Below are 23945 nucleotides of genomic sequence, written 5' to 3' on the forward strand. Positions count from 1 at the left end.
AGTCATCACCCTCGCTGTCCCGTTCCCCACGGTTACCACAGCCCTTACCCTCACCATCCCGTTCCCACACTCACCCCATTACTCCTACTCAATGTCCCGTTCCCACACTCACCCCAGTCCTCACCCTCACCGTCCCGTTCCCACACTGACCCCAGTCCCTACCCTCACTGTCCCGTTTCCACACACCTACCCCAGTCCTCACCCTCACTGTCCCGTTCCACACTCACCCCAGTCCTCACACCCACGGTCCCGTTCCCACACTCACCCCAGTCCCTACCCTCACTGTCCCGTTTCCACACACCTACCCCAGTCCTCACGCTCACTGTCCCGTTCCCACACACACCCCAGTCCTTACCCTCACGTCCCGTTCCCACACTCACCCCAGTCATCACCGTCGCTGTCCCGTTCCCCACGGTTACCACAGTCCTTACCCTCACTGTCCCGTTCCCACAAACCTACACCAGTCCTCACCCTCACTGTACCGTTCCCATACTCACCCCAGTCCTCACCCTCACTGTCCCGTTCCCACACTCACCCCTGTCCTCACCCTCACCGTCCCGTTGCCACACTCACCCCAGTCCTCACCCTCACTGTCCCGTTCCCACACTCACCCCAGACCTCACCCTCAGTGTCCTGTTCCCACACTCACCCCAGTCCCCACCCCCACCGTCCCGTTCGCACACTCACCCCAGTCCTCACCCTCACTCTCCCGTTTCAACACGCAACCACTCCTCGCCCTCACTGTCCTGTTACCACACTCGCCCCAGTCCTCACCCTCACTCTCCCGTTCCCACACCAACCACTCCTCACCCTCACTGTCCTGTTTCCACACTCACCTCAGTCCTCACCCTCACCGTCCCGTTCCCACACACACCCCAGTCCTCACCCTCACTGTCCCGTTCCCACACTCACCCCAGTCCTCACCCTCACTGTCCCGTTCCCACACTCACCCCCGTCCTCACCCTCACTGTCCCGTTCCCACACTCACCCCAGTTCTCACCCTCACAGTCCCGTTCCCACACCAACCACTCCTCACCCTCACTGTCCTGTTTCCACAATCACCCTAGTCCTCACCCTCACCGTCCCCTTCCCACACACACCCCAGTCCTCACCCTCACTGTATCGTTCCCACATTCACCCCAGTCCTCACCCTCACTGTCCCGTTCCCACACTCACCCAAGTCCTCACCCTCACTGTCCTGTTCCCACACTCACCCCAGTCCACAGCCTCACTATCCCGTTCCAACACTCACCCCAGTCCTCACCCTCACCGTCCCGTTCCCACACACACCCGAGTCCTCACCCTCACTGTCCCCTTCCGACACTCACCCCAGACCTCACCCTCAGTGTCCCGTTCCCACACTCACCCGTCTCCAAACTCACTGTCCCGTTCCCATACTCACCACAGTCCTCACCCTCACCGTCCCGTTCCCACACTCACCCCAGTCCTCACCCTCACCGTCCCGTTCCCACACTCACCCCAGTCCTCACCCTCACGGTCCCATTCCCACACTCACCCCAGTCCTCGCCCTCACCATCCCGTTCCCACACTCAACACCATTCCTCACCCTCACTGTCCCGTACCCAGACTTACCCCAGTCCCGACCCTCACTGTACCGTTCCCACACTCACCCCAGTCATCACCCTCACTCACCCCGGTCCTCACCCTCACTGTCCTGTTCCCACACACACCCCAGTCCTCAGACTCACCATCCCGTTGTCACACTCACCCCACTCCTCACCCTCACTGTCCGGATCCCACACTCACCCTCACTGTCCCGTTCCCACACTCACCACCGTCCTCACCCTCACTGTCCCGTTCCCACACTCACCCAAGTCCTCACCCTCACAGTCCTGTTCCCACACTCACCCCAGTCCACAGCCTCACTGTCCCGTTCCCACACTCACCCAAGTCCTCACCTTCACTGTCCCGTTCCCAGACGCAACCACTCATCACCGTCACCGTCCTGTTCCCACACACACAGCAGTGCTCACCCTCACGGACCGTTCCCACACTCACCCTGGTCCTCACCTTCACTGTCCTGTTCCCACACTCACCCCACTCCTCACCCTCACTGTCCCGTTACCACACTCACCCCAGTCCTCACCCTCACAGTCCCGTTCCCACACCAACCACTCCTCACCCTCACTGTCCTGTTTCCACAATCACCCTAGTCCTCACCCACACCGTCCCCTTCCCACACACACCCCAGTCCTCACCCTCACTGTCCCGTTCCCACACTCACCCCTGTCCTCACCCTCACCGTCCCGTTGCCACACTCACCCCAGTCCTCACCCTCACTGTCCCGTTCCCACACTCACACCCGTCCTCACCCTCACCGTCCCGTTCCCACACTCACCCAAGTCCTCACCCTCACTATCCGGGTCCCACACTCAGCCCAATCCACAGCCTCACTATCCCGTTCCAACACTCACCCCAGTCCTCACCATCACCGTCCCTTTCCCATACTCACCCCAGTCCTCACCCTCACTGTCCCGTACCCAAACACAACGCAGTCCTCATTCTCAATGTCCCGTTTCCACACACCTACCCCAGTCCTCACCCTCACTGTCCCGTTCCCACACTCACCTAAGTTCTTATCCTCACGTCCCGTTCCCACACTCAACACCAGTCCTCACCCTCACTGTCCCGTTTCCACACACCTTCCCCAGACCTCACCCTCACTGTCCCGTTCCCACACTCACCCCAGTCCTTACCCTCACCGTCCCATTCCCACACACACCCCAGTCCTCACCCTCACTGTCCCGTTCCCACACTCACCCCTGTCCTCACCCTCACCGTCCCGTTGCCACACTCACCCCAGTCATCACCCTCACTCACCCCGGTCCTCACCCTCACTGTCCTGTTCCCACACACACCCCAGTCCTCAGACTCACCATCCCGTTCCCACACTCACCCCACTCCTCACCCTCACTGTCCGGTTCCCACACTCACTCTCACTGTCCCGTTCCCACACTCACCCCCGTCCTCACCCTCACTGTCCCGTTCCCACACTCACCCAAGTCCTCACCCTCACAGTCCTGTTCCCACACTCACCCCAGTCCACAGCCTCACTGTCCCGTTCCCACACTCACCCAAGTCCTCACCTTCACTGTCCCGTTCCCAGACGCAACCACTCATCACCGTCACCGTCCTGTTCCCACACACACAGCAGTGCTCACCCTCACGGACCGTTCCCACACTCACCCTGGTCCTCACCTTCACTGTCCTGTTCCCACACTCACCCCACTCCTCACCCTCACTGTCCCGTTACCACACTCACCCCAGTCCTCACCCTCACAGTCCCGTTCCCACACCAACCACTCCTCACCCTCACTGTCCTGTTTCCACAATCACCCTAGTCCTCACCCACACCGTCCCCTTCCCACACACACCCCAGTCCTCACCCTCACTGTCCCGTTCCCACACTCACCCCAGTCCTCACCCTCACCGTCCCGTTGCCACACTCACCCCAGTCCTCACCCTCACTGTCCCGTTCCCACACTCACACCCGTCCTCACCCTCACCGTCCCGTTCCCACACTCACCCAAGTCCTCACCCTCACTATCCGGGTCCCACACTCAGCCCAATCCACAGCCTCACTATCCCGTTCCAACACTCACCCCAGTCCTCACCATCACCGTCCCTTTCCCATACTCACCCCAGTCCTCACCCTCACTGTCCCGTACCCAAACACAACGCAGTCCTCATTCTCAATGTCCCGTTTCCACACACCTACCCCAGTCCTCACCCTCACTGTCCCGTTCCCACACTCACCTCAGTTCTTATCCTCACGTCCCGTTCCCACACTCAACACCAGTCCTCACCCTCACTGTCCCGTTTCCACACACCTTCCCCAGACCTCACCCTCACTGTCCCGTTCCCACACTCACCCCAGTCCTTACCCTCACCGTCCCATTCCCACACACACCCCAGTCCTCACCCTCACTGTCCCGTTCCCACACTCACCCCTGTCCTCACCCTCACCGTCCCGTTGCCACACTCACCCCAGTCCTCACCCTCACTGTCCCGTTCCCACACTCACCACAGTCCTCACCCTCACCGTCCCGTTCCCACACTCACCCCAGTCCTCACCCTCACCGTCCCGTTCCCACACTCACCCCAGTCCTCACCCTCACGGTCCCATTCCCACACTCACCCCAGTCCTCGCCCTCACCATCCCGTTCCCACACTCAACACCATTCCTCACCCTCACTGTCCCGTACCCAGACTTACCCCAGTCCCGACCCTCACTGTACCGTTCCCACACTCACCCCAGTCATCACCCTCACTCACCCCGGTCCTCACCCTCACTGTCCTGTTCCCACACACACCCCAGTCCTCAGACTCACCATCCCGTTCCCAAACTCACCCCACTCCTCACCCTCACTGTCCGGTTCCCACACTCACCCCAGTCCTCACCCTCACTGTCCCGTTCCCACACTCACCCCCGTCCTCACCCCCACTGTCCCGTTCCCACACTCACCCAAGTCCTCACCCTCACAGTCCTGTTCCCACACTCACCCCAGTCCACAGCCTCACTGTCCCGTTCCCACACTCACCCAAGTCCTCACCTTCACTGTCCCGTTCCCAGACGCAACCACTCATCACCGTCACCGTCCTGTTCCCACACACACAGCAGTGCTCACCCTCACGGACCGTTCCCACACTCACCCTGGTCCTCACCTTCACTGTCCTGTTCCCACACTCACCCCACTCCTCACCCTCACTGTCCCGTTACCACACTCACCCCAGTCCTCACCCTCACAGTCCCGTTCCCACACCAACCACTCCTCACCCTCACTGTCCTGTTTCCACAATCACCCTAGTCCTCACCCACACCGTCCCCTTCCCACACACACCCCAGTCCTCACCCTCACTGTCCCGTTCCCACACTCACCCCTGTCCTCACCCTCACCGTCCCGTTGCCACACTCACCCCAGTCCTCACCCTCACTGTCCCGTTCCCACACTCACACCCGTCCTCACCCTCACCGTCCCGTTCCCACACTCACCCAAGTCCTCACCCTCACTATCCGGGTCCCACACTCAGCCCAATCCACAGCCTCACTATCCCGTTCCAACACTCACCCCAGTCCTCACCATCACCGTCCCTTTCCCATACTCACCCCAGTCCTCACCCTCACTGTCCCGTACCCAAACACAACGCAGTCCTCATTCTCAATGTCCCGTTTCCACACACCTACCCCAGTCCTCACCCTCACTGTCCCGTTCCCACACTCACCTAAGTTCTTATCCTCACGTCCCGTTCCCACACTCAACACCAGTCCTCACCCTCACTGTCCCGTTTCCACACACCTTCCCCAGACCTCACCCTCACTGTCCCGTTCCCACACTCACCCCAGTCCTTACCCTCACCGTCCCATTCCCACACACACCCCAGTCCTCACCCTCACTGTCCCGTTCCCACACTCACCCCTGTCCTCACCCTCACCGTCCCGTTGCCACACTCACCCCAGTCCTCACCCTCACTGTCCCGTTCCCACACTCACCCCTGTCCTCACCCTCACCGTCCCGTTCCCACACTCACCCCAGTCCTCACCCTCACTGTCCCGTTCCCAAACTAAGCACAGTCCTCATTCTCACAGTCCTGTTCCCACAAACCTACACCAGTCCTCACCCTCACCGTCCCGTTCCCACACACACCCCAGTCCCGACCCTCACTGTCCCGTTCCCGAACTCAACGCAGTCCTCATTCTCAAAGTCCTGTTCCCACAAACCTACACCAGTCCTCACCCTCACTATCCCGTTCCCACACTCACCCCAGTCCTCACCCTCACTATCCAGTTCACACACTCACCCCAGTCATCACCCTCACTCACCCCGGTCCTCACCCTCACTGTCCTGTTCCCACACTCACCCCAGTCCTCAGCCTCACCATCCCGTTCCCACACTCACCCCAGTCCTCACCCTCACTGTCCGGTTCCCACACTCACCCCAGTCCTCACCCTCACTATCCCGTTCCCACACTCACCCCAGTCCTCACCCTCACTATCCCGTTCCCACACTCACCCCAGTCATCACCCTCACTCACCCCGGTCCTCACCCTCACTGTCCTGTTCCCACACTCACCCCAGTCCTCAGCCTCACCATCCCGTTCCCACACTCACCCCAGTCCTCACCCTCACTGTCCGGTTCCCACACTCACCCCAGTCCTCACCGTCACTGACCCGTTCCCACACCAACCACTCCTCACCCTCACTGTCCTGTTTCCACACTCACCCCAGTCCTCACCCTCACCGTCCCGTTCCCACACACGCCCCAGTCCTCACCCTCACTGTCCCGTTCCCACACTCACCCCTGACTTCACCCTCACCGTCTCGTTGCCACACTCACCCCAGTACTCACCTTCACTGTCCCGTTCCCACACTCACCCCTGTCCTCACCCTCACTGACCCGTTCCCACACTCACCACTGTCCTCACCCTCACCGTCCCGTTCCCACACTCACCCCAGTCATCACCCTCGCTGTCCCGTTCCCCACGGTTACCACAGTCCTTACCCTCACCGTCCCGTTCCCACAATCACCCGTCTCCAACCTCACTGTCCCGTTCCCACACTCACCCCAGTCCTCGCCCTTACCGTCCCGTTCCCACACTCACCCCATTCCTCCTACTCAATGTCCCGTTCCCACACTCACCCCAGTCCTCACCCTCACCGTCCCGTTCAAACACTGACGCCAGTCCCTACCCTCACTGTCCCGTTTCCACACACCTACCCCAGTCCTCACCCTCACTGTCCAGTTCCCACACTCACCCCAGTCCTCACACCCACGGTCCCGTTCCCACACTCACCCCAGTCCCTACCCTCACTGTCCCATTTCCACACACCTACCCCAGTCCTCACCCTCACTGACCCGTTCCACACTCACCCCAGTCCTTACCCTCACGTCCCGTTCCCACACTCACCCCAGTCATCACCCTCGCTGTCCCGTTCCCCACGGTTACCACAGTCCTTACCCTCACCGTCCCGTTCCCACACTCACCCCAGTCCCTAACCTCACTGTCCCGTTCCCACAAACCTACACCAGACCTCACCCTCACTGTCCCGTTCCCATACTCACCCCAGTCCTCACCCTCACTGTCCCGTTCCCACACTCACCCCAGTCCTCACCCTCACTGACCTGTTACCACACTCGCCCCAGTCCTCACCCTCACAGTCCCGTTCCCACACCAACCACTCCTCACCCTCACTGTCCTGTTTCCACAATCACCCTAGTCCTCACCATCACCGTCCCCTTCCCACACACATCCCAGTCCTCACCCTCACTGTCCCATTCCCACACTCACCCCAGTTCTCACCCTCACCGTCCCGTTGCCACACTCACCCCCGTCCTCACCCTCACTGTCCCCTTCCGTCACTCACCCCAGACCTCACCCTCAGTGTCCTGTTCCCACACTCACCCGACTCCAAACTCACTGTCCCGTTCCCACACTCACCACAGTCCTCACGCTCACCGCCATGTTCCCACACTCACCCCAGTCCCCACCCCCACCGTCCCGTTCGCACACTCACCCCAGTCCTCACCCTCACTCTCCCGTTTCCACACGCAACCACTCCTCGCCCTCACTGTCCTGTTACCACACTCGCCCCAGTCCTCACCCTCACAGTCCCGTTCCCACACCAACCCACTCCTCACCCTCACTGTCCTGTTTCCACACTCACCCCAGTCCTCACCCTCACCGTCCCGTTCCCACACACACCCCAGTCCTCACCCTCACTGTCCCGTTCCCACACTCACCCCTGTCCTCACCCTCACTGACCCGTTCCCACACTCACCACAGTCCTCACCCTCACCGTCCCGTTCCCACACTCACCCCAGTCCTCACCCTCACTGTCCCGTTCCCACATTCACCCCTGTCCTCACCCTCACTGACCCGTTCCCACACTCACCACCGTCCTCACCCTCACCGTCCCGTTCCCACACTCACCCCAGTCCCGACCCACACTGTCCCGTTCCCAAACTCAACGCAGTCCTCATTCTCACTGTCCCGTTCCCACACTCACCCTAGTCCTCACCTTCACTGTCCCGTTACCACACTCACCCCAGTCCTCACCCTCACAGTCCCGTTCCCACACCAACCACTCCTCACCCTCACTGTCCTGTTTCCACAATCACCCTAGTCCTCACCCACACCGTCCCCTTCCCACACACACCCCAGTCCTCACCCTCACTGTCCCGTTCCCACACTCACCCCTGTCCTCACCCTCACCGTCCCGTTGCCACACTCACCCCAGTCCTCACCCTCACTGTCCCGTTCCCACACTCACACCCGTCCTCACCCTCACCGTCCCGTTCCCACACTCACCCAAGTCCTCACCCTCACTATCCGGGTCCCACACTCAGCCCAATCCACAGCCTCACTATCCCGTTCCAACACTCACCCCAGTCCTCACCATCACCGTCCCTTTCCCATACTCACCCCAGTCCTCACCCTCACTGTCCCGTACCCAAACACAACGCAGTCCTCATTCTCAATGTCCCGTTTCCACACACCTACCCCAGTCCTCACCCTCACTGTCCCGTTCCCACACTCACCTAAGTTCTTATCCTCACGTCCCGTTCCCACACTCAACACCAGTCCTCACCCTCACTGTCCCGTTTCCACACACCTTCCCCAGACCTCACCCTTACTGTCCCGTTCCCACACTCACCCCAGTCCTTACCCTCACCGTCCCATTCCCACACACACCCCAGTCCTCACCCTCACTGTCCCGTTCCCACACTCACCCCTGTCCTCACCCTCACCGTCCCGTTGCCACACTCACCCCAGTCCTCACCCTCACTGTCCCGTTCCCACACTCACCCCTGTCCTCACCCTCACCGTCCCGTTCCCACACTCACCCCAGTCCTCACCCTCACTGTCCCGTTCCCAAACTCAGCACAGTCCTCATTCTCACAGTCCTGTTCCCACAAACCTACACCAGTCCTCACCCTCACCGTCCCGTTCCCACACACACCCCAGTCCCGACCCTCACTGTCCCGTTCCCGAACACAACGCAGTCCTCATTCTCAAAGTCCTGTTCCCACAAACCTACACCAGTCCTCACCCTCACTATCCCGTTCCCACACTCACCCCAGTCCTCACCCTCACTATCCAGTTCACACACTCACCCCAGTCATCACCCTCACTCACCCCGGTCCTCACCCTCACTGTCCTGTTCCCACACTCACCCCAGTCCTCAGCCTCACCATCCCGTTCCCACACTCACCCCAGTCCTCACCCTCACTGTCCGGTTCCCACACTCACCCCAGTCCTCACCCTCACTATCCCGTTCCCACACTCACCCCAGTCCTCACCCTCACTATCCCGTTCCCACACTCACCCCAGTCATCACCCTCACTCACCCCGGTCCTCACCCTCACTGTCCTGTTCCCACACTCACCCCAGTCCTCAGCCTCACCATCCCGTTCCCACACTCACCCCAGTCCTCACCCTCACTGTCCGGTTCCCACACTCACCCCAGTCCTCACCGTCACTGACCCGTTCCCACACCAACCACTCCTCACCCTCACTGTCCTGTTTCCACACTCACCCCAGTCCTCACCCTCACCGTCCCGTTCCCACACACGCCCCAGTCCTCACCCTCACTGTCCCGTTCCCACACTCACCCCTGACTTCACCCTCACCGTCTCGTTGCCACACTCACCCCAGTACTCACCTTCACTGTCCCGTTCCCACACTCACCCCTGTCCTCACCCTCACTGACCCGTTCCCACACTCACCACTGTCCTCACCCTCACCGTCCCGTTCCCACACTCACCCCAGTCATCACCCTCGCTGTCCCGTTCCCCACGGTTACCACAGTCCTTACCCTCACCGTCCCGTTCCCACAATCACCCGTCTCCAACCTCACTGTCCCGTTCCCACACTCACCCCAGTCCTCGCCCTTACCGTCCCGTTCCCACACTCACCCCATTCCTCCTACTCAATGTCCCGTTCCCACACTCACCCCAGTCCTCACCCTCACCGTCCCGTTCAAACACTGACGCCAGTCCCTACCCTCACTGTCCCGTTTCCACACACCTACCCCAGTCCTCACCCTCACTGTCCGGTTCCCACACTCACCCCAGTCCTCACACCCACGGTCCCGTTCCCACACTCACCCCAGTCCCTACCCTCACTGTCCCATTTCCACACACCTACCCCAGTCCTCACCCTCACTGACCCGTTCCACACTCACCCCAGTCCTTACCCTCACGTCCCGTTCCCACACTCACCCCAGTCATCACCCTCGCTGTCCCGTTCCCCACGGTTACCACAGTCCTTACCCTCACCGTCCCGTTCCCACACTCACCCCAGTCCCTAACCTCACTGTCCCGTTCCCACAAACCTACACCAGACCTCACCCTCACTGTCCCATTCCCATACTCACCCCAGTCCTCACCCTCACTGTCCCGTTCCCACACTCACCCCAGTCCTCACCCTCACTGACCTGTTACCACACTCGCCCCAGTCCTCACCCTCACAGTCCCGTTCCCACACCAACCACTCCTCACCCTCACTGTCCTGTTTCCACAATCACCCTAGTCCTCACCATCACCGTCCCCTTCCCACACACATCCCAGTCCTCACCCTCACTGTCCCATTCCCACACTCACCCCAGTTCTCACCCTCACCGTCCCGTTGCCACACTCACCCCCGTCCTCACCCTCACTGTCCCCTTCCGTCACTCACCCCAGACCTCACCCTCAGTGTCCTGTTCCCACACTCACCCGACTCCAAACTCACTGTCCCGTTCCCACAATCACCACAGTCCTCACGCTCACCGCCATGTTCCCACACTCACCCCAGTCTCCACCCCCACCGTCCCGTTCGCACACTCACCCCAGTCCTCACCCTCACTCTCCCGTTTCCACACGCAACCACTCCTCGCCCTCACTGTCCTGTTACCACACTCGCCCCAGTCCTCACCCTCACAGTCCCGTTCCCACACCAACCACTCCTCACCCTCACTGTCCTGTTTCCACACTCACCCCAGTCCTCACCCTCACCGTCCCGTTCCCACACACACCCCAGTCCTCACCCTCACTGTCCCGTTCCCACACTCACCCCTGTCCTCACCCTCACTGACCCGTTCCCACACTCACCACAGTCCTCACCCTCACCGTCCCGTTCCCACACTCACCCCAGTCCTCACCCTCACTGTCCCGTTCCCACATTCACCCCTGTCCTCACCCTCACTGACCCGTTCCCACACTCACCACCGTCCTCACCCTCACCGTCCCGTTCCCACACTCACCCCAGTCCCGACCCACACTGTCCCGTTCCCAAACTCAACGCAGTCCTCATTCTCACTGTCCCGTTCCCACACTCACCCAAGTCCACAGCCTCACTGTCCCGTTCCAACACTCTCCACAGTCCCCACCCCCACCGTCCCGTTCCCACACTCACCCCACTCCTCACCCTCACCGTCCCGTTCCCACACACACCCCAGTCCTCACCCTCACTGTCCAGTTCCCACACTCACCCCAGTCCTCACACCCACGGTCCCGTTCCCACACTCACCCCAGTCCCTACCCTCACTGTCCCATTTCCACACACCTACCCCAGTCCTCACCCTCACTGACCCGTTCCACACTCACCCCAGTCCTTACCCTCACGTCCCGTTCCCACACTCACCCCAGTCATCACCCTCGCTGTCCCGTTCCCCACGGTTACCACAGTCCTTACCCTCACCGTCCCGTTCCCACACTCACCCCAGTCCCTAACCTCACTGTCCCGTTCCCACAAACCTACACCAGACCTCACCCTCACTGTCCCGTTCCCATACTCACCCCAGTCCTCACCCTCACTGTCCCGTTCCCACACTCACCCCAGTCCTCACCCTCACTGACCTGTTACCACACTCGCCCCAGTCCTCACCCTCACAGTCCCGTTCCCACACCAACCACTCCTCACCCTCACTGTCCTGTTTCCACAATCACCCTAGTCCTCACCATCACCGTCCCCTTCCCACACACATCCCAGTCCTCACCCTCACTGTCCCATTCCCACACTCACCCCAGTTCTCACCCTCACCGTCCCGTTGCCACACTCACCCCCGTCCTCACCCTCACTGTCCCCTTCCGTCACTCACCCCAGACCTCACCCTCAGTGTCCTGTTCCCACACTCACCCGACTCCAAACTCACTGTCCCGTTCCCACACTCACCACAGTCCTCACGCTCACCGCCATGTTCCCACACTCACCCCAGTCCCCACCCCCACCGTCCCGTTCGCACACTCACCCCAGTCCTCACCCTCACTCTCCCGTTTCCACACGCAACCACTCCTCGCCCTCACTGTCCTGTTACCACACTCGCCCCAGTCCTCACCCTCACAGTCCCGTTCCCACACCAACCACTCCTCACCCTCACTGTCCTGTTTCCACACTCACCCCAGTCCTCACCCTCACCGTCCCGTTCCCACACACACCCCAGTCCTCACCCTCACTGTCCCGTTCCCACACTCACCCCTGTCCTCACCCTCACTGACCCGTTCCCACACTCACCACAGTCCTCACCCTCACCGTCCCGTTCCCACACTCACCCCAGTCCTCACCCTCACTGTCCCGTTCCCACATTCACCCCTGTCCTCACCCTCACTGACCCGTTCCCACACTCACCACCGTCCTCACCCTCACCGTCCCGTTCCCACACTCACCCCAGTCCCGACCCACACTGTCCCGTTCCCAAACTCAACGCAGTCCTCATTCTCACTGTCCCGTTCCCACACTCACCCAAGTCCACAGCCTCACTGTCCCGTTCCAACACTCTCCACAGTCCCCACCCCCACCGTCCCGTTCCCACACTCACCCCACTCCTCACCCTCACCGTCCCGTTGCCACACTCACCCTAGTCCTCACCCTCACTGTCCCGTTCCCACACTCACCCCACTGTCCCGTTCCCACACTCACCCCAGTCCTCACCCTCACAGTCCCGTTCCCACATTCACCCCAGTCCCGACCCTCACTGTCCCGTTCCCGAACTCAACGCAGTCCTCATTCTCAAAGTCCTGTTCCCACAGACCTACACCAGTCCTCACCCTCACTATCCCGTTCCCACACTCACCCCAGTCCTCACCCTCACTATCCCGTTCCCACACTCACCCAAGCCCTCACCCTCACTGTCCTGTTCCCACACTCACCCCAGTCCACAGCCTCAATGTCCCGTTCCAACACTCACCACAGTCCCCACCCCCACCGTCCCGTTCCCACACTCACCCCAGTCCTCACCCTCACCGTCCCGTTCCCACACTCACCCCAGTCCTCACACCCACCGTCCCGTTCCCACACTAACCCCAGTCCCTACCCTCACTATCCCGTTTCCACACACCTACCCCAGTCCTCACCCTCACTGTTCCGTTCCCACATTCACCCCAGTCCTTACCCTCACGTCCCGTTCCCACACTCACCCCAGTCATCACCCTCGCTGTCCCGTTCCCCACGGTTACCACAGTCCTTACCCTCACTGTCCCGTTCCCATACTCACCACAGGCCTCACCCTCACTTTCCCGTTCCCACACTCACCCCAGTCCTCACTTTAACCGTCCTGTTCCCACACACATACCAGTCCTCACGCTCATCGTCCCTTCCCACACTCACCCTAGTCCTCACCCTCACCGTCCCCTTCCTACACTCACCCCAGTCCTCACCCTCAATGTCCCGTTCCCACACTCACCCATCTCCAACCTCACTGTCCCGTTCCCATACTCACCACAGTCCTCACCATCACCGTCCCGTTCCCACACTCACCCCAGTCCTCACCCTCACCGTCCCGTTCCCACACTCACCCCAGTCCTCACCCTCACCATCCCATTCCCACACTCACCCCAGTCCTCGCCCTCACCGTCCCGTTCCCACACTCAACACCATTCCTCACACTCACTGTCCCGTACCCAGACTTACCCCAGTCCCAACCCTCACTGTACCGTTCCCACACTCACCCCAGTCATCACCTCACTCACCCGGGTCCTCACCCTCACTGTCCTGTTCCCACACTCACCCCAGTCCTCAGCCTCACCATCCCGTTCCCACACTCACCCCACTCCTCACCCTCACTGTCCGGTTCCCACACTCACCCTCACTGTCCGGTTCCCACACTCACCCCAGTCCTCACCCTCACAGTCCCGTTCCCACATTCACCCCAGTCCCGACCCTCACTGTCCCGTTCCCGAACTCAACGCAGTCCTCATTCTCAAAGTCCTGTTCCCACAGACCTACACCAGTCCTCACCCTCACTATCCCGTTCCCACACTCACCCCAGTCCTCACCCTCACTATCCCGTTCCCACACTCACCCAAGCCCTCACCCTCACTGTCCTGTTCCCACACTCACCCCAGTCCACAGCCTCAATGTCCCGTTCCAACACTCACCACAGTCCCCACCCCCACCGTCCCGTTCCCACACTCACCCCAGTCCTCACCCTCACCGTCCCGTTCCCACACTCACCCCAGTCCTCACACCCACCGTCCCGTTCCCACACTCACCCCAGTCCCTACCCTCACTATCCCGTTTCCACACACCTACCCCAGTCCTCACCCTCACTGTTCCGTTCCCACATTCACCCCAGTCCTTACCCTCACGTCCCGTTCCCACACTCACCCCAGTCATCACCCTCGCTGTCCCGTTCCCCACGGTTACCACAGTCCTTACCCTCACTGTCCCGTTCCCATACTCACCACAGGCCTCACCCTCACTTTCCCGTTCCCACACTCACCCCAGTCCTCACTTTAACCGTCCTGTTCCCACACACATACCAGTCCTCACGCTCATCGTCCCTTCCCACACTCACCCTAGTCCTCACCCACACCGTCCCCTTCCTACACTCACCCCAGTCCTCACCCTCAATGTCCCGTTCCCACACTCACCCATCTCCAACCTCACTGTCCCGTTCCCATACTCACCACAGTCCTCACCCTCACCGTCCCGTTCCCACACTCACCCCAGTCCTCACCCTCACCGTCCCGTTCCCACACTCACCCCAGTCCTCACCCTCACCATCCCATTCCCACACTCACCCCAGTCCTCGCCCTCACCGTCCCGTTCCCACACTCAACACCATTCCTCACACTCACTGTCCCGTACCCAGACTTACCCCAGTCCCAACCCTCACTGTACCGTTCCCACACTCACCCCAGTCATCACCTCACTCACCCGGGTCCTCACCCTCACTGTCCTGTTCCCACACTCACCCCAGTCCTCAGCCTCACCATCCCGTTCCCACACTCACCCCACTCCTCACCCTCACTGTCCGGTTCCCACACTCACCCTCACTGTCCGGTTCCCACACTCACCCCAGTCCTCACACTCACCGTCCCGTTCCCACACACACCCCAGTCCTCACCCTCACTGTCCCGTTCCCACACTCACCTATGTCTTCACACTCACCATCCCGTTGCCACACTCACCACAGTCCCCACACCCACCATCCCATTCCGACACTCACCCCAGTCCTCACCCTCACTGTCCCGTTCCCACACTCACCCCAGTCCTCACACCCACCGTCCCGTTCCCACACTCACCCCAGTCCCTACCCTCACTATCCCGTTTCCACACACCTACCCCAGTCCTCACCCTCACTGTTCCGTTCCCACATTCACCCCAGTCCTTACCCTCACCTCCCGTTCCCACACTCACCCCAGTCATCACCCTCGCTGTCCCGCTCCCCACGGTTACCACAGTCCTTACCCTCACTGTCCCGTTCCCATACTCACCCCAGTCCTCACTTTAACCGTCCTGTTCCCACACACATACCAGTCCTCACGCTCATCGTCCCTTCCCACACTCACCCTAGTCCTCACCCTCACCGTCCCCTTCCTGCACTCACCCCAGTCCTCACCCTCAATGTCCCCTTCCTACGCTCACCGCAGACCTCACCCTCAGTGTCCCGTTCCCACACTCACCCGTCTCCAACCTCACTGTCCCGTTCCCATACTCACCACAGTCCTCACCCTCACCGTCCCGTTCCCACACTCACCCCAGTCCTCACCCTCACGATCCCATTCCCACACTCACCCCAGTCCTCGCCCTCACCGTCCCGTTCCCACACTCAACACCATTCCTCACACTCACTGTCCCGTACCCAGACTTACCCCAGTCCCAACCCTCACTGTACCGTTCCCACACTCACCCCAGTCATCACCTCACTCACCCGGGTCCTCACCCTCACTGTCCTGTTCCCACACTCACCCCAGTCCTCAGCCTCACCATCCCGTTCCCACACTCACCCCACTCCTCACCCTCACTGTCCGGTTCCCACACTCACCCTCACTGTCCGGTTCCCACACTCACCCCAGTCCTCACCGTCACTGTCCCGTTGCCACACGCAACCACTCCTCGCCCTCACTGTCCTGTTACCACACTCACCCCAGTCCTCACTCTCACAGTCCCGTTCCCACACCAACCACTCCTCACCCTCACTGTCCTGTTTCCACACTCACCCCAGTCCTCACCCTCACTGACCCGTTCCCACACTCACCACAGTCCTCACCCTCACCGTCCCGTTCCCACACTCACCCCAGTCCTCACCCTCACTGTCCCGTTCCCACATTCACCCCTGTCCTCACCCTCACTGACCCGTTCCCACACTCACCACCGTCCTCACCCTCACCGTCCCGTTCCCACACTCACCCCAGTCCCGACCCACACTGTCCCGTTCCCAAACTCAACGCAGTCCTCATTCTCACTGTCCCGTTCCCACACTCACCCCAGTCCTCACCCTCACTATCCCGTTCCCACACTCACCCCAGTCATCACCCTCACTCACCCCGGTCCTCACCCTCACTGTCCTGTTCCCACACTCACCCCAGTCCTCAGCCTCACCATCCCGTTCCCACACTCACCCCAGTCCTCACCCTCACTGTCCGGTTCCCACACTCACCCCAGTCCTCACCGTCACTGACCCGTTCCCACACCAACCACTCCTCACCCTCACTGTCCTGTTTCCACACTCACCCCAGTCCTCACCCTCACCGTCCCGTTCCCACACACGCCCCAGTCCTCACCCTCACTGTCCCGTTCCCACACTCACCCCTGTCCTCACCCTCACTGACCCGTTCCCACACTCACCACTGTCCTCACCCTCACCGTCCCGTTCCCACACTCACCCCAGTCATCACCCTCGCTGTCCCGTTCCCCACGGTTACCACAGTCCTTACCCTCACCGTCCCGTTCCCACAATCACCCGTCTCCAACTTCACTGTCCCGTTCCCACACTCACCCCAGTCCTCGCCCTTACCGTCCCGTTCCCACACTCACCCCATTCCTCCTACTCAATGTCCCGTTCCCACACTCACCCCAGTCCTCACCCTCACCGTCCCGTTCAAACACTGACGCCAGTCCCTACCCTCACTGTCCCGTTTCCACACACCTACCCCAGTCCTCACCCTCACTGTCCAGTTCCCACACTCACCACAGTCCTCACACCCACGGTCCCGTTCCCACACTCACCCCAGTCCCTACCCTCACTGTCCCATTTCCACACACCTACCCCAGTCCTCACCCTCACTGACCCGTTCCACACTCACCCCAGTCCTTACCCTCACGTCCCGTTCCCACACTCACCCCAGTCATCACCCTCGCTGTCCCGTTCCCCACGGTTACCACAGTCCTTACCCTCACCGTCCCGTTCCCACACTCACCCCAGTCCCTAACCTCACTGTCCCGTTCCCGCAAACCTACACCAGACCTCACCCTCACTGTCCCGTTCCCATACTCACCCCAGTCCTCACCCTCACTGTCCCGTTCCCACACTCACCCCAGTCCTCACCCTCACTGACCTGTTACCACACTCGCCCCAGTCCTCACCCTCACAGTCCCGTTCCCACACCAACCACTCCTCACCCTCACTGTCCTGTTTCCACAATCACCCTAGTCCTCACCATCACCGTCCCCTTCCCACACACATCCCAGTCCTCACCCTCACTGTCCCATTCCCACACTCACCCCAGTTCTCACCCTCACCGTCCCGTTGCCACACTCACCCCCGTCCTCACCCTCACTGTCCCCTTCCGTCACTCACCCCAGACCTCACCCTCAGTGTCCTGTTCCCACACTCACCCGACTCCAAACTCACTGTCCCGTTCCCACACTCACCACAGTCCTCACGCTCACCGCCATGTTCCCACACTCACCCCAGTCCCCACCCCCACCGTCCCGTTCGCACACTCACCCCAGTCCTCACCCTCACTCTCCCGTTTCCACACGCAACCACTCCTCGCCCTCACTGTCCTGTTACCACACTCGCCCCAGTCCTCACCCTCACAGTCCCGTTCCCACACCAACCACTCCTCACCCTCACTGTCCTGTTTCCACACTCACCCCAGTCCTCACCCTCACCGTCCCGTTCCCACACACACCCCAGTCCTCACCCTCACTGTCCCGTTTCCACACTCACCCCTGTCCTCACCCTCACTGACCCGTTCCCACACACACCACAGTCCTCACCCTCACCGTCCCGTTCCCACTCACCCCAGTCCTCACCCTCACTGTCCCGTTCCCACATTCACCCCTGTCCTCACCCTCACTGACCCGTTCCCACACTCACCACCGTCCTCACCCTCACCGTCCCGTTCCCACACTCACCCCAGTCCCGACCCACACTGTCCCGTTCCCAAACTCAACGCAGTCCTCATTCTCACTGTCCCGTTCCCACACTCACCCAAGTCCACAGCCTCACTGTCCCGTTCCAACACTCTCCACAGTCCCCACCCCCACCGTCCCGTTCCCACACACACCCCAGTCCTCACCCTCACTGTCCCGTTCCCACACTCACCCCTGTCCTCTCCCTCACCGTCCCGTTGCCACACTCACCCTAGTCCTCACCCTCACTGTCCCGTTCCCACACTCACCCCACTGTCCCGTTCCCACACTCACCCCAGTCCTCACCCTCACAGTCCCGTTCCCACATTCACCCCAGTCCCGACCCTCACTGTCCCGTTCCCGAACTCAACGCAGTCCTCATTCTCAAAGTCCTGTTCCCACAGACCTACACCAGTCCTCACCCTCACTATCCCGTTCCCACACTCACCCCAGTCCTCACCCTCACTATCCCGTTCCCACACTCACCCAAGCCCTCACCCTCACTGTCCTGTTCCCACACTCACCCCAGTCCACAGCCTCAATGTCCCGTTCCAACACTCACCACAGTCCCCACCCCCACCGTCCCGTTCCCACACTCACCCCAGTCCTCACCCTCACCGTCCCGTTCCCACACTCACCCCAGTCCTCACACCCACCGTCCCGTTCCCACACTCACCCCAGTCCCTACCCTCACTATCCCGTTTCCACACACCTACCCCAGTCCTCACCCTCACTGTTCCGTTCCCACATTCACCCCAGTCCTTACCCTCACGTCCCGTTCCCACACTCACCCCAGTCATCACCCTCGCTGTCCCGTTCCCCACGGTTACCACAGTCCTTACCCTCACTGTCCCGTTCCCATACTCACCACAGGCCTCACCCTCACTTTCCCGTTCCCACACTCACCCCAGTCCTCACTTTAACCGTCCTGTTCCCACACACATACCAGTCCTCACGCTCATCGTCCCTTCCCACACTCACCCTAGTCCTCACCCTCACCGTCCCCTTCCTACACTCACCCCAGTCCTCACACTCAATGTCCCGTTCCCACACTCACCCATCTCCAACCTCACTGTCCCGTTCCCATACTCACCACAGTCCTCACCCTCACCGTCCCGTTCCCACACTCACCCCAGTCCTCACCCTCACCGTCCCGTTCCCACACTCACCCCAGTCCTCACCCTCACCATCCCATTCCCACACTCACCCCAGTCCTCGCCCTCACCGTCCCGTTCCCACACTCAACACCATTCCTCACACTCACTGTCCCGTACCCAGACTTACCCCAGTCCCAACCCTCACTGTACCGTTCCCACACTCACCCCAGTCATCACCTCACTCACCCGGGTCCTCACCCTCACTGTCCTGTTCCCACACTCACCCCAGTCCTCAGCCTCACCATCCCGTTCCCACACTCACCCCACTCCTCACCCTCACTGTCCGGTTCCCACACTCACCCTCACTGTCCGGTTCCCACACTCACCCCAGTCCTCACCGTCACTGTCCCGTTGCCACACGCAACCACTCCTCGCCCTCACTGTCCTGTTACCACACTCACCCCAGTCCTCACTCTCACAGTCCCGTTCCCACACCAACCACTCCTCACCCTCACTGTCCTGTTTCCACACTCACCCCAGTCCTCACACTCACCGTCCCGTTCCCACACACACCCCAGTCCTCACCCTCACTGTCCCGTTCCCACACTCACCCCTGTCTTCACACTCACCATCCCGTTGCCACACTCACCACAGTCCCCACACCCACCATCCCATTCCGACACTCACCCCAGTCCTCACCCTCACTGTCCCGTTCCCACACTCACCCCAGTCCTCACACCCACCGTCCCGTTCCCACACTCACCCCAGTCCCTACCCTCACTATCCCGTTTCCACACACCTACCCCAGTCCTCACCCTCACTGTTCCGTTCCCACATTCACCCCAGTCCTTACCCTCACCTCCCGTTCCCACACTCACCCCAGTCATCACCCTCGCTGTCCCGCTCCCCACGGTTACCACAGTCCTTACCCTCACTGTCCCGTTCCCATACTCACCCCAGTCCTCACTTTAACCGTCCTGTTCCCACACACATACCAGTCCTCACGCTCATCGTCCCTTCCTACACTCACCCTAGTCCTCACCCTCACCGTCCCCTTCCTGCACTCACCCCAGTCCTCACCCTCAATGTCCCCTTCCTACGCTCACCGCAGACCTCACCCTCAGTGTCCCGTTCCCACACTCACCCGTCTCCAACCTCACTGTCCCGTTCCCATACTCACTACAGTCCTCACCCTCACCGTCCCGTTCCCACACTCACCCCAGTCCTCACACTCACCATCCCATTCCCACACTCACCCCAGTCCTCGCCCTCACCGTCCCGTTCCCACACTCAACACCATTCCTCACACTCACTGTCCCGTACCCAGACTTACCCCAGTCCCAACCCTCACTGTACCGTTCCCACACTCACCCCAGTCATCACCTCACTCACCCGGGTCCTCACCCTCACTGTCCTGTTCCCACACTCACCCCAGTCCTCAGCCTCACCATCCCGTTCCCACACTCACCCCACTCCTCACCCTCACTGTCCGGTTCCCACACTCACCCTCACTGTCCGGTTCCCACACTCACCCCAGTCCTCACCGTCACTGTCCCGTTGCCACACGCAACCACTCCTCGCCCTCACTGTCCTGTTACCACACTCACCCCAGTCCTCACTCTCACAGTCCCGTTCCCACACCAACCACTCCTCACCCTCACTGTCCTGTTTCCACACTCACCCCAGTCCTCACCCTCACTGACCCGTTCCCACACTCACCACAGTCCTCACCCTCACCGTCCCGTTCCCACACTCACCCCAGTCCTCACCCTCACTGTCCCGTTCCCACAATCACCCCTGTCCTCACCCTCACTGACCCGTTCCCACACTCACCACCGTCCTCACCCTCACCGTCCCGTTCCCACACTCACCCCAGTCCCGACCCACACTGTCCCGTTCCCAAACTCAACGCAGTCCTCATTCTCACTGTCCCGTTCCCACACTCACCCAAGTCCACAGCCTCACTGTCCCGTTCCAACACTCTCCACAGTCCCCACCCCCACCGTCCCGTTCCCACACTCACCCCACTCCTCACCCTCACCGTCCCGTTCCCACACACACCCCAGTCCTCACCCTCACTGTCCCGTTCCCACACTCACCCCTGTCCTCTCCCTCACCGTCCCGTTGCCACACTCACCCTAGTCCTCACCCTCACTGTCCCGTTCCCACACTCACCCCACTGTCCCGTTCCCACACTCACCCCAGTCCTCACCCTCACAGTCCCGTTCCCACATTCACCCCAGTCCCGACCCTCACTGTCCCGTTCCCGAACTCAACGCAGTCCTCATTCTCAAAGTCCTGTTCCCACAGACCTACACCAGTCCTCACCCTCACTATCCCGTTCCCACACTCACCCCAGTCCTCACCCTCACTATCCCGTTCCCACACTCACCCAAGCCCTCACCCTCACTGTCCTGTTCCCACACTCACCCCAGTCCACAGCCTCAATGTCCCGTTCCAACACTCACCACAATCCCCACCCCCACCGTCCCGTTCCCACACTCACCCCAGTCCTCACCCTCACCGTCCCGTTCCCACACTCACCCCAGTCCTCACACCCACAGTCCCGTTCCCACACTCACCCCAGTCCCTACCGTCACTATCCCGTTTCCACACACCTACCCCAGTCCTCACCCTCACTGTTCCGTTCCCACATTCACCCCAGTCCTTACCCTCACGTCCCGTTCCCACACTCACCCCAGTCATCACCCTCGCTGTCCCGTTCCCCACGGTTACCACAGTCCTTACCCTCACTGTCCCGTTCCCATACTCACCACAGGCCTCACCCTCACTTTCCCGTTCCCACACTCACCCCAGTCATCACTTTAATCGTCCTGTTCCCACACACATACCAGTCCTCACGCTCATCGTCCCTTCCCATACTCACCCTAGTCCTCACCCTCACCGTCCCCTTCCTACACTCACCCCAGTCCTCACCCTCACCGTCCCGTTCCCACACTCACCCCAGTCCTCACCCTCACCATCCCATTCCCACACTCACCCCAGTCCTCGCCCTCACCGTCCCGTTCCCACACTCAACACCATTCCTCACACTCACTGTCCCGTACCCAGACTTACCCCAGTCCCAACCCTCACTGTACCGTTCCCACACTCACCCCAGTCATCACCTCACTCACCCGGGTCCTCACCCTCACTGTCCTGTTCCCACACTCACCCCAGTCCTCAGCCTCACCATCCCGTTCCCACACTCACCCCACTCCTCACCCTCACTGTCCGGTTCCCACACTCACCCTCACTGTCCGGTTCCCACACTCACCCCAGTCCTCACCGTCACTGTCCCGTTGCCACACGCAACCACTCCTCGCCCTCACTGTCCTGTTACCACACTCACCCCAGTCCTCACTCTCACAGTCCCGTTCCCACACCAACCACTCCTCACCCTCACTGTCCTGTTTCCACACTCACCCCAGTCCTCACCCTCACCGTCCCGTTCCCACACACACCCCAGTCCTCACTCTCACAGTCCCGTTCCAACACACACCCCAGTCCTCACCCTCACTGTCCCGTTCCCACACTCACCCCTGTCTTCACCCTCACCATCCCGTTGCCACACTCACCACAGTCCCCACACCCACCATCCCATTCCGACACTCACCCCAGTCCTCACCCTCACCGTCCCGTTCCCACACTCACCCCAGTCCTCACACCCACCGTCCTGTTCCCACACTCACCCCAGTCCCTACCCTAACTATCCCGTTTCCACACACCTACCCCAGTCCTCACCCTCATTGTTCCGTTCCCACATTCACCCCAGTCCTTTCCCTCACGTCCCGTTCCCACACTCACCCCAGTCATCACCCTCGCTGTCCCGTTCCCCACGGTTACCACAGTCCTTACCCTCACCGTCCCGTTCCCACACTCACCCCAGTACTCACCTTAACCGTCCTGTTCCCACACACACCCCAGTCCTCACCCTCAGTGTCCCGTTCCCACACTCACCCGTCTCCAACCTCACTGTCCCGTTCCCATACTCACCACAGTCCTCACCCTCACCATCCCGTTCCCACACTCACCCTAGTCCTCACCCTCACCGTCCCATTCCCACACTCACCCCAGTCCTCGCCCTCACCGGCCCGTTCCCACACTCAACACCATTCCTCACACTCACTGTCCCGTACCCAGACTTACCCCAGTCCCAACCCTCACTGTACCGTTTCCACACTCACCCCAGTCATCACCTCACTCACCCCGGTCCTCACCCTCACTGTCCCGTTCCCACACTCACCCCTGTCCTCACCCTCACTG

At 60.9% G+C, this 23945-nt stretch overlaps 1 protein-coding gene across 2 annotated transcripts in view; it reads right to left on the reverse strand.

Moving 5' to 3' along the window:
* The window catches only part of col11a1a (collagen, type XI, alpha 1a), a 605254-nt gene that overhangs the window by 402013 nt on the left and 179296 nt on the right, over positions 1 to 23945 (reverse strand). The gene's annotated exons all lie outside the window — the stretch shown is intronic.

The sequence above is a fragment of the Mobula hypostoma genome, chromosome 12 (genome assembly GCF_963921235.1).
Source record: "Mobula hypostoma chromosome 12, sMobHyp1.1, whole genome shotgun sequence".
In the NCBI taxonomy this organism is placed as follows: domain Eukaryota; kingdom Metazoa; phylum Chordata; class Chondrichthyes; order Myliobatiformes; family Myliobatidae; genus Mobula; species Mobula hypostoma.